At 34.2% G+C, this 11,229-nt stretch overlaps 1 pseudogene; it reads right to left on the bottom strand.

Annotated features, from left to right (window-relative positions):
- Positions 1–7,558: 7,558 nt before the first annotated feature.
- LOC100925269 lies at positions 7,559–7,891 on the bottom strand (annotated as a pseudogene).
- Between the last annotated feature and the right edge of the window lie 3,338 nt (positions 7,892–11,229).

Here is an 11,229-nt window from a genome sequence, read left to right as displayed (position 1 = left end):
ATGTTACATAGTTTGTGTGTGTGTGTGTGTGTGTGTGTGTGTGTTCTTAAAGACTATATAATCTCTTTTGAGACTAGGGTTTAAGTCATCTTTATTTGTTTTCCCCCAAAATATATGCCCAAGAAGTATTTTTAGACTTAAAAATTATGGCAGGAAGCAAAGACTGGAAACAAAATAAATCTTTATAGACAGTGGTATTCTGGAGCACTCTCCCACTATTAAGAGCTGATTGTTAAATTTTCAATATGAATATTTATACCTTTATACCATTCTACAAATCAGAGTTTGTTTTGTTGTGTTGTTCATTATCTAAACTTAAGAAAATAATGGAGAAAATGTTTAATGCAAATTAATTTTAAAATGTATACTGTAGTACATTTTTCCCCTCAGGGATTGTTAAATATTTACCAGCATACTCTCTGAATGTCCAAACAAATTGTGACACATGACCACAATGGAAAATTACTATACCTTAAGAAAGAATAAGAAGAATCATAAAAGTATGGGAAGACTTATATGAACTAATATAGAGTAAAATAAATAGATAGGTTATTCTTGTATTTCATTACTATCAATACTATTTAAAAGGACTGATAAATATTTGAATGTCTACTCACTTATATTAAGCCTGTGATTCACTAAAACCCTGAGATTTTTTTTTTAAAGATGCTCTGTTGCTTAGTTTCACTTTCCTAATATTGTATATATTGCAAGTTGATTTTCTTTTTCCAAATATAAGACTTTATGTTTATACTGATAAAATTGTATCATATTAGTTTCAACCCTAAATGACAAGAATCTAGGTGACACCACAGATAGAGTACTGGGTGTGGAATCAGAAAGACCTGAATCCAAATCTAGCCTCAAATACTTACTAGTAAGTCATTTAACTTACATCTGCTTCAGTTTCCTCAACTATAAAGTGGGGGTAATAATAGCACCTATTTTTCACAATTGTCATGACAAGCAAATGAGTTAATATTTGTAAAGCAACTGGAATGTAGTAGGCATTTGATAAATATTCCCTTTCCTTCCCCTATCATACTGTATTAGTTAGCCCTCACAAATGAATCAATAGTATGATATGACAGACAAAAGAGCTAATGCCATTTTGGGCTTTGCACAGAGAGACTTAAAGCCAGGACCAGAAAAACAATAATAACATTGTTCTCTGCCATTGTCTGTCCACATAAACTGAAGACCAGCCAGAGGAGGTTAAGGAAGTTGGTAAAGAACCTTAAGATAAGGTGGATATCAGCTGATGAAACAGGAGGGCAGTAGGGGGCAAGAGCAATGAAGAATAGAAGACTGGAGGTAGGATAGGGTCCATATAAATGTTCTTAAGTGTAGCCACTTGACCAGAAGATGGAATTAGGAAGAATGAATTGAAATTGCAAAGAGCCAGATTTAAGATTTCTGTGAGGAAAAAACTTTGAACAATTAAGAGTTCTTTGAGCATGGACTGGGATCTTGAGATCATAGATTTAAAGCTGTTAGCAACCATGGAAACCATCTATCACAAATGATTCATTTTATACTTGTAGAACTGAGGCTGGGAGAAGATATGGGATTAAGCAACTATTAAGTATCTGAAGAGGGATTTGAATACTTTTCGATTCAGCTTCAATCTATCAATCATTATTTATTAAGCATCTATTATGTGCCAAGCACTGTCTTAAGTGATGGGGATGCAAAAAGAAGGAAAAGACAGTCTCTGTCCTCAAAGACCTTACTAATCTATTAGGGGAGACAACAAGCAAACAAGTATAGAAAAGCAAGCTATATTCAAGGTGAATAGTAAATAACAGGGAGAAAGCAATTAAGGTAAAAGGAGTTGGAGAAAGCTTCTTGTAGAAGGTAAGATATAATTTGGGACTTAAAAGGAGCCAGGGAGATCAGTAGTCCTTTAAAAATTCTCCTTCAAAGGAGTTTTTCAAGCAAAAGCTATATTTCCGTTGGTTAGAATAGAGAAGGCAAAAGGTATTAAGAGAAAGGAAAGGTCAGTATGAGATGGAGAAGTTGAGGAAGGTTTCAAGGGAAAAATTGAGCTTGGATTTTGAAAGATAGGTAGAACTTGGAAGGGAAAAACAAGAGTGATGATATTCCAGGATGAAGGTTAGAGTGTGAGCAATGCTGGATGACTTGAGCATGATTATAGAAAAGAATAAGGATATTGGTTTGGCTGGAATGGAAGATTCCCACTGGGAGTTAGTTTAACTTGAATAGAATGAAGACAGATTATGGAGGGCCTTGAAAGTCACTCAGAGGAATTAGAATTTTGTTCTCAAGTAGTAGAAAGCCATTAAATATGAGAATCAAGGGATGAAAGCAATGTTTCAAAAGATTAATCTATTTCATCCAATAGTAACTGGAGAGAGGAAAGACTAGAAACAGAGTTAATTAGAGAGCTGTTGCTGTAATTCAGTCACAGGGGTTTTGTGAACTCTCAAAGAGTGTTTTCCTTCTATTTCTTTTGTATCCTTCACAATGAATAGCAAAGTGCTGAGTTTATCTTTTTATCTTTGACTTGAGTTACAAACCACATAGTTGAGAACATAGAGAACTAGGTTTGAACAGACAACAAATTTAATCATTAATCTCTGTGTCTCTTTCAAAAAATATGACAACTTTCATTTAAATTTCCTTTGTTACCCTTGAACTATTCTATATTTATCATCAAGGGTATTTTAATTTGAGGCAAAGCATTAATTTACATTAAATTTCTTTGATGATAGAGGTATCCCTTACCCAGTTCTTACAAATAAGAACAGATGCTTAGACAAGCAGCAGGATCCAGATTTCCTGTTTTTTCACTAAAGGAGAGCAGCAACATGACCCAGTGGACAGGGAAGCATCCAGGAAGTGCTGCCACTTTTAATATACACTGGTTGTAGGATTCTAGGCAAGTCATTTAATCTTGTTCAGACTCAGTTCAAGTTGAATTTGAAGGGTTTGAGATTATGTTTGTGATCTTTCATTTATCTGGCTCATTTCCCTATCCAAGTGCAACCTCAGAACTTTAGTATCTGATAGCCTTAAGCCATTATCTTCCCTTAGACGCACTCAAATTTACAAGTCTTCAAAGTGGAATATTTTTATTTGCATAGTAAAAGATTCCAAAAGGACTTGTATCTTAGTTTACAGCTTTAGGAAACTCTCTAAATATCCTAGCTGCAAAGATGTCAACCTGTATTTTTCCTCATCTTGGAGTTAACCTTGCATAGCTTCAGTCCCTGTCTTTATTCTGATACCAGAGAATTTATATATTTAAAGATAGAAGAAAATTTAGAGACCATTTAATCCAATCCTTTTGTTTTACACAATGTATTTCCCTGTTATAGACTCATGAGAAATCAAAGGTCACATACAAAGGAACATCAGATAGTTGAACCCATGTCCTTTGACTCCAGAGTTAGTGTCCTTTCTGCTGTACCATGCTGCCTCAAATTGGCTACACATTGCTAATTCTGGCTTAATCAGATATTATCTATCAATCATACTCTGTCAATTAACAAGATGATTTAGCTTTTGGATTGACTCCTGACTTGTAATGGGCTATCATCAATAATGATGATGTCAAATTCAATACAAACAGAACCCTGCAATCTGCATGTTAACTTTAAAAAATTAACATTATTTATGCATTTTTATTTCTTTTGATAAAAATTTCCATTTGCACTTTAATTTTGTTTGAGCCTTTTAGGAAGAGCTGCTAAATGGAGCAGTGGATAGAACACTGGACTTAGAATCAGGAAGACTCATTTTCATAATTTAAAATTATGAACTGTGTGAAGCTGGGCAAGTTACTTACCCTGTTTGCCTCAGTTTTCTCATCTGTAAAATTAACTGGAAACAAAATAGAAAACCACTCCAGTATCTTTGTCAAGAAAACTGCAAAATAAACAAACAAAACAAAACAAATAAAGAGCAACAACTCTTGGGAGTTTGACAGGCAGCTAAGGTCAACAGGCTGCAAGTTTGACCCCTATGCTCTAAACTACATTTCCCTGTCTCTCAAATCATTTAGTCTTTTAGGAGTTTCTCTTAGAAACAGAGCTGTTAGGTGAAAAAAGGTTCACTCCATGTGAATTTTACAGATTGTGGGGATTAATTTCTGAGAACCAAATTGATTTTGGATGAAAAGTTAAATGAGAGCCAACCTGGATGGGTGGCTTGAAATTGTTTCTTCCAAAGATTTGGTTGCTCAGAAATTAATCTTTAATGCAGAAACAGAAAAAAAAATCCTAAAACTAAAATATAACTTGGGAGAGCTGCCAAGTTATACATATAATTTGGGATGTACCTTGTACAGGTATAGTCTTGCCTAAGAGATAAAATTTTTAATGGCTGAAGATTTTATCATTTATTCAGCTAGTTCCAAGTTGTTTAATTAGGAAGACCTCATCATTGAAAAATGCCTTTCTTCCAGTAAGGTCAAAGTTTTTAATAAACAAATGATAATAATCTTTTCTTTTTATGAATAATGTTTTGAATTCTGGCAATGAGCAACTGTGTGTGTGTGTGTGTGTGTGTGTGTGTGTGTGTGTGTGTGTGTCTTTACAAAATGCTGTGAGACATCCTCGAAAGTCAAGTACTTGACTTCAGTCGAGGACATAGGTTTTTATTTCTCTCTTTTCTTTGAAGGCAGCTAGATGGCCCAGTGGCTAGAGCATCTAGTCCTAAATTCAGGAAGACCTAAGTTAAAATACTGCCTTAGACATTTATTAGTTGTGTGACCCTGGGCAAGCCACCTAATCCTGTTTGCCTCAGTTTCCTCATCTGTAAAAAGAGCTGGAGAAAAAAATGACAAATCAATGCAGTATCTTTGCCCAAAAAAAAACCCCAAATGGGACACGAAAGAGTTAGACACGACCAAAAAGATGGCTAAACAACAACGAATAATCTGTGAATTTTCCTTGGATAAGAGTCCATTAAAAAGAGATGTAAGGTGTTCAGGTTCTTTGTTGTCTTTTTTTAAAGAAGACAAACTAATATATTTGAATTGTAAGAATATATTTTCAATATATTTTACTTGATCACACATATGTAACCTGTATCAAATTTCTTCCCATCTTAGGGATAGGAAAGGTGAGGGAAGAAGGGAAAAAATTTGGAACTCAAAAATTGTTTTTTTTAATAGTTAATAGTATTTTATTTTTCCAAATACATGCAAAGATAATTTTCAACAATCACCTTTATGAAACCTTGTATTCCAAATTTTTCTCTTTCTTTCCTTCCCCCTTCCCTAAACAGCAAAGAACTGAATACAGGTTAAACAAATGCAATTCTTCTAAACATATTTCCATATTCATCATGCTACTCAAGAAAAAACAAATCAAAATGGGAGAAAACACGATAAAGGGGGAAAAAAGTAAACAAATAACAACAACAACAGAAAAGTGAAAATACACGATGCTTTGATCCACCTTCAGTCCTCTTTCTGGATGCAGTGGCACTCTCCATCACAAGTCTATTGGAATTGCTTTGAATCACCTCATTGTTGAAATGACCCAAGTCCATCACAGTTAAACATCACATAATCTTGTTGTTTTTGTGTATTGTCTTGGCATCTCTCTTGGTTCAGCTCATTTCACTTACTATCAATTCATGTAAGTCTTTCCACGCTTTTCTGAAATCAGCCTGATCATTGTTTCTTATAAAACAATAATATTCCATTACATTCATATACCATAACTTATTCAGTCATTCCCCAACTGATGGGCATCCACTCAATTTCCAGTTCCTTGCCACTACAAAAAGGGCTGCTACAACTATCTTTGCACATGTGGTTCCTTTGGAACTCAAAATTTTTAAATGAAAGTTAAACCTTATCTTTACATGTAATTAAGAAAAATAAAATACTATTTTTAAAAAGAATATATTTTTAACATGTAATTTAGCCTCACAGTAATTTTTTGTGGATGTCATACATTTGGTGCTATCTTCACTTGCATGTAGTAAAATATGAAATGTTCATTAGATTTTAAGTCATAAGACCTAGGTTTGAATTCTGACTTTGCCACTTTCTATGAAAGGAACATTCTTATTCTGAGCCTTGGCTTCTATGCTATAAAATGCCTTTCTAACTCTAAGTTATATGGTCCTATGGAAAATTACAGAGATAATCCAGTAGAGATAAAAATGGGAAGAAGTCTTATTTGGAATTTTTTAAACCTCCTCTTCAAAGCCTAGCTTTTCTTTTATTTTAATAATATTTTATTTTTCCAAATGCATACAAAGAGAGTTTTCAATATTTACCTTTGCAAAACCTTGTCTTCTAAAGTTTTCTTCTTCTCTTCCTCCTTTTCCCCTCCAAGCAATCTGATATAGGTTAAATATGTGTAATTCTTCTAAATATATTTCCATATTCATCAAGCTATGCAAAAAAAAAAAAAAAACTATCAAAAGGGGAAAAAACAAGAGAAAGAAAAACAAACTAACAAAGAAGCAACAACAAAGGTGAAGCTCTTTCTGGATGTGCATGGTATTTTCCATCACAAGTTTATTGCTTTTCTACTAGCTATTAAGTTGCTGAACTCTGATTCTAAGTTTCCTCATCTATAAAAATGGGATAATAATCTATCTACCTCATTGTCAGTGAAGTGCTTAGTAAACTATATAAACATTATCCATCTATTTAAATTTTTTATTTAAATAGATGACATATCTTATGTACATATGCACAGAACTTTGTAAATGTGTGTACGGTGTGTGTGTATGTAATGTGACAAGCAAAAAAAGTCTTCAGCTTTCCTTACAAGATTTCAGGTTTACAAGGCTTCAAAACATAATAGTTTTATTGACATGATAAAACATACAGAAAGCTCTTGAATCTGAGCCCACATATAATCTAGAGACATAACCTTTAGAGGCTACCTTCAGTAACTTATAAAGTCACTGGGGAAGAAGGAAAAGGAATAAACATTTATATAACACCTACTATGTGCCACCCACTTATTTTTTTTTTTTTACAAATGTCTCATTTGATACTTACAACAACCCTGCAAGACAGGTACATTTTATAATGGAGGAAACTGAAACAAGCAGAAGTAACTTATCCAGCATCACACAGCTCGTAAGTGTCTGAGGCAATATTTGAACTCAGGTTTTCCTGACTCTAGGCAAAGCATTCTGCCCACTTTTGTGCCATACTTGGGCCCATACTTGGCTGTTTAAGTTAAAGTATTATCTAAATTGTAAAAACTTTTTTTTTCTTTCCAACCAAGATCAACTGTTTAAAGTCATGAAATCTAAATGTCCCTCTTTACTTTTCTTCCAATCTGCCTTTAACACCTCTGCATTTGTATTACATTATAAAATAATAACTTCTCAATAAATATTTGTGGTATCAGTGAATGAGTGAACCTTAAAAATAAAGTCTAGAATATGATGTATTGAAATTTCTCTGTCATATTTCATACTCATGTTTATTCATTAATAAATACCTATAATTATAGAGTAGAGATAGACAAGATCTTAGAGATTATTGATTCCAATCCTTATACTTTTATTACATATTTCAAAAAGTGTGTAATTTTATTTTATCATTTTCCATATTCTAGATCCTTGAGGGGTAGAACATCACTGGTATTCCTGTGTCCAATAGACTTGGCAGGAAGATTGTTTCTGAACTTGGCTCGAACCATTCCACTGTTTCCATAAGCCCAAGTAACTTTTCCTCAGATCATTCTTGTTCTTTTGGGTTTCCCACCAGGAGTCACTGTGTTGTTTTTGGCTTTTCTACATAAGCACATCTCTTGCCCAAATAGATTCCAGTTTCATCCCAAGCACAGAGTCCTTCAATTTTTGGAAAAGTTGGACATTCCCTCTGGTTTCGTAGGTCTCACTTGTAGCCAACAAAAATAGCTTTGGACCACAATCTTCCAGACATTTTGCTGTTCTAGAAATCCTGTTTCTAGCAGGCCTTCAGCTCCAATATAGAGGAAAAACCTTAAATTTTTAGACGAGGAACTTGGAACCTTTAAGAAATTTATTGACTCACTCCAAGTTGCACAGATATTTTTAAGGCTTAATGGAGGGTGTTACTAATCAAAGTTGATGATATTCAAAAGGGAATTTTGAAGACAGCATACCATTCTTTTTAATTATGTAGCAAGGGGCACAGTATCTGAATTATCCACTAGGTGGCCCTCTACTTGAGCTACAAACTCAGATTTCTGGTCCATGTGCAATATCCTTCCCACCACCAGAGAGCAGTCATTTTTACAAAAGCTTAGATGTTCCCAATATCTCTATTCAACCCCAAAGTCTGTGTAGTGGCTAGAAAATCACTTGTAACTTTTGCTAACTGGATAATCCTCAAAATATGAAATCTGTTGCCTATACTGTGATCATGCATACCACTCTGATAACCCCCCCCTCTCAGTTCACTGCTTGTTACATTCACAGAAAAGTCTTTCCCCTCCTACAATCTATATGTGTTGTGTGGAATCAAAGAAATCAAAGAGTGGCGGTGAAAAAAACCAGTAGAGTTTAGCCAGACAAATCCTAGGATTTAATGGCAGGAAAAAAAACATATCTTCCAACAAGCTGTCATCCCATGCATTAACCTGCCCTTTCTATGACTTTATGGCTTTTTATCTGGCCTTGAATTTCTGCTGCGCTCCTTTCATACTTGCTCAGTTGAAACAGGCTTCAAAATCTTGAAAAACATGCCTTCCACGGCAAAGTTCCCAGAGTTCTCTAAAAAAAACACTGGAGGAAAATGTCTTATATACTCTTGTCAGAGGAAAAATCCTGTTACTAAGGCAGACCATCCATGGTTTCCTTTCTCTAAAGAATTCCCGAGCCTTTGATTCAGCAGTGTCTCTATTGGGTTTGTATCTCAAAGAGATCATAAAGAAGGGAAAGGGACCCACATGTGCAAAAATATTTGTGGCAGCCATTTTTGAAGTGGCAAGGAACTGGAAATTGAGTGGATGCCCATCAATTAGAGAATGGCTAATAAATTGTGGTATATGAATATTATGGAATATTATTGTTCTGTAAGAAACAATTAGCAGGCTGAATTCAGAAAGATCTGGAGAGAGTGACATGAACTGATGCTAAGTGAAGTGAGTAGAACCAAGAGAACATTGTACATAGTGATCAACTTTGATGGACGTGGCTCTTTTCAATAGTGAGGTGATTCAGGCCAATTCCAATAGACATGATGGAGAGAGCCATCCGCATCCATAAAGAGGACTATGGGGACTGAATGTGGATCAAAACATAGTATTGTGTTGTTGTTATTGTTGTTGTTTGCTTGCTTTTTTTCTCATTTTCCCCCTTTTGATCAGATTTTTCTTGTATAGCATGATAAATATAGAAATATGTATAGAAGAATTACACATGTTTAACATATATTGGATTACTTGCTGTCTAGGGGAAAAGGTAGGGAGGAAAAGAGGGAGAAAAATTTGGAACACAAGGTTTTGAAGGATGAATGTTGAAAACTATTTTTGCATGTATTTTGAAAATTAAAAAAACTATTAATTAAAAAAAGAATTCCCAAGGATTTATATATTTCACTAAGTTATTTTTGTTAACTCATCCCAGGGTTTGTCCCCTTAAGCCCAGTATCATATTATGATGAATGTGCAGGATGAATACTTTGGATAGCTTCCCCTAGATCATCTTTTCACAGATTTGCCAGAACTTAGCCCTCTACTTCGGGAACAATTTAGTATAAATACCCTCTGTACTTGAAAGTCTTAATTAATGTCTATAGCCTCCTATAGACTATAGACTAGTCTATAGTCATAACATTATATGACTGTGATGCAATTAGAGAAAACTAGATGGTATGGTGCTATATCTGAATTTAGAAAGATCTGAATTCAAATTCAGCTTCAGAAATTTAACGTTTGATCCTAGGCAAGGCAGCTAACTGTTTTGGCCTCAGTTTCATTATCTATAAAACAGAATAATATTATCACTTATCTCCCAGGGTTGCTATGAGGATAAAAATGACAGGATTCAGGAAGACCTGAATTCAAATATTTTTTCATAGACTTACTAGCTATTGACCATGGGCAAGTGATTCTGTCTCAGTTTCTTCACCTGTAAAATAGGCATAAATAGCAGGGTACTTCCCAGGGTAGTTGTGAGAATAAAATGAAATAATATTTGCAAAGCATTTTATAAACCATAAGGCACTATGTAAATGTTAGCTATTATTTTTACTGTGATTATCTTGAACTATACTTATTTTTAAAATAAATTTTTTATTTTAAACATTCTTTTCTTTTTAAGTTTTGAGGTCCAAATTCATTTTCTCCTTCTTACCCCTCTCCATCCTCTGAGGAGGCAAACAAATGATGGCAGTTTTTTTGTTTTGTTTTGAGGCAATTGGGGCTAAGTGACTTGCCCAGGATCACACAGCTAGGAAGTGTTAAGTGTCTGAGGTCAAATTTGAACTGAGGTCCTTCTGTTAGGGCTGGTGCTCTATCCACTACACCAACTAGCTGTCCCATGATAGCAGCTGATAGATAGCTGATGATTGCCAAAAAAAAAAAAAAAAAAAAAAAAAAAAAAAAAAAAAAAAAAAGGAGGGAGCAAAAAATAAATAAATCAAGAAAGTTATTCTTCAATTTGTACTCAGAGTCCATCAGTTCTTTCTCTGAAGGTGGATAGCATTTTTTTCTTCATGAGTCCTTTGAAATTGTCTTGAGTTATTGTATTAATCAAAGAAGCCAAGTCTTTCACTGATTCACTGATGATCATCATTACAACATTGCTGTTACTGTACATAATGATCTCTTGGGTCTTCTCACTTCACTTTGCATCAATTCATACAAATGTTGCTGTGTTTTTTCCCAAAACAATCTTCTTCATCATTCCTTATAGCACAATAGTATTACATCACAATTATATGTCATAACTTGTTCAACCATTTTCCAACTGATAAGTATCTTCTCAAATAAGCAACTCAGTTCTTTGCCAGAACAAAAAGAGTTGATGTAAATATTTTTGTATACATGGGTTCTTTTTCCTTTTTCTTTAATCTCTTTAAGGTAAGACCTAGAAGTGCTATTTCTGGGCCAAAGAGTGTGTGCAATTTTATACCCTTCGGACATAGTTATAAATTGTGTTCCAGAATGCTCGAACCAGTTCACGATTCCATCAACAATCTGTCTACTTACTTTCCTTCATCCCCTTCAGCACTTGCCATTTCTAATAGGCATGAAGTAATATTTCAGAGTTGTTTTCATTTGCATTTCTCTAATC

The sequence above is a fragment of the Sarcophilus harrisii genome, chromosome 4 (assembly GCF_902635505.1).
Source record: "Sarcophilus harrisii chromosome 4, mSarHar1.11, whole genome shotgun sequence".
NCBI classification, from domain to species: Eukaryota; Metazoa; Chordata; class Mammalia; order Dasyuromorphia; family Dasyuridae; genus Sarcophilus; species Sarcophilus harrisii.
Note: the sequence above shows the minus strand (reverse complement) of the source record. Positions and strands in the feature narration are given on the sequence as shown.